This window comes from Acomys minous (assembly GCF_964271855.1).
Source record: "Acomys minous genome assembly, chromosome: 10".
NCBI lineage: Eukaryota > Metazoa > Chordata > Mammalia > Rodentia > Muridae > Acomys > Acomys minous.
The window spans coordinates 35,952,733-35,954,209 of NC_140491.1; the positions used below are offsets into that span (position 1 = coordinate 35,952,733).

The 1,477-nt window shown below is 50.1% G+C and overlaps 1 long non-coding RNA gene across 1 annotated transcript; it reads left to right on the forward strand.

The window, feature by feature from the left end:
- The first annotated feature begins 516 nt into the window (after positions 1-516).
- LOC311606683 lies at positions 517-1,144 on the forward strand. The gene is made up of 3 exons (XR_014782398.1): positions 517-582; positions 693-762; positions 953-1,144. It is a non-coding gene; the product is annotated as an uncharacterized lncRNA (long non-coding RNA).
- Positions 1,145-1,477: the final 333 nt, after the last annotated feature.

Sequence of the window (1,477 nt, forward strand, 5' to 3'; positions counted from 1 at the left end):
CTGGGCTACTGCCCAGCGATGTGCTGCCCATTCTTGGGTCTTCCCCTCAGTAAGTCCTTGCTGGGAATATCTTCACAGAGCTGCCTGGAGGTATTGTCTCTTAGATGACCCCAGACCAGATCAAGTTGACCACCAAGATTAATCCGCCTCAGCCTCCCTGGGAATACAAGTGTGTGGCACCATGCCCCGCACCCCTCCTTTCTACAGTGCTGTGTGGTATACACCAGAGAAGACTACCCAGGCATGCGTTTAAGCTGATAGAAAGTCTTTATTAGCTGGCCCGTGACTCAACTGGGTGTCTGGGATCCCAGTATAGTCCCCCAAAACTTTTCTCAGGATTGAGTTTTTAAGCACAAAAACCACATCCTGGGTTGACACGCCTCAGTTAGCAAGAAAAGTTAGGCAGAAGCAGAACGGCAGAAGGCAAAAAGCAAAGGTTAGTACATTTGGAGACTTTTTTTTCCCAAAAATCTAGACTTAGATGGATCAGGTCTTCGTTTTTTGTTTTGGCAGGTGGTGCTGTCTACGCCCTGAGTTTTACAGCCTGAATGGTGCTTCCATCATGACGTCAGTTGTGCTAAGGTCTGGGGCCCTGCTACAGTGGTTGCATTTATTTTTAATTGTTAATTAGGAGCACCATCCAGGCGTTGGGTAAACTCTTGGTGCTTTTGCTTTTTTCTCCCACCTCCCAGGGGCCATGTGCCTTTCTAATCCCTCACGAGCAGTCTCCAAGCAGCAGAAGAAATGGGCGTGACATCTTTTGTAAGTATGTTCTTTCCTTTAGAACCACTCCTTTAGCTCACACCCGCTAATGCGGGGTTGGCTCACACCCGCATTACAGAACCGAGGCAAGAGGATTCACACCAGTGTGAATCCAGCGTCAGTGATGGTGTGTGAAACCCTGCGTTACAGTGAAACGAAACAAAATGTTCCTTTCTCTTCCTCCGACTAGCCATTTCATCATCCCCGTGACTGACATCAGCAGTTCCCATGAAATGCACTATGATCTGACAAGGCATGACAGTCTCCCGGCCACAGGCCATCAAGTCTTGAAATGGGCCCGCATCTGTTGAAAAAAAAAAAAAATGGAGCCTCCAGGGAACAAAGTCTCCCCCATCAGAAAGTGTGCATACTCAAGCTTAGGGCTGAGAAACAGCCGAGGGGAGGGGCTGCTCTCCGCAGTGCTCACTGCACAGCTGGCTCTCCCTGTGGTCAATGGAGTACACAAAACCCGCCCACAGTGTGCAGGTGCCCAGTGCCCGCCCCAACTCACTTGCTGTTTGTTGAGACAAGGTCTCACTGTGTAGCTGAAGCTGCTCTCAAATTCATGATCCTCCTGCTCCGGCCATCTGAATGCTGGGGTTACAGGTCCGGGCCAGCACAGTAGCCCTGAACTCTCCTTCATCCTAGTCAGTGCAAGTCTCCGAGGGATGCTTTGTCTTGCTCTGTGTAAGCACCGGACAACATCACAGCAGTT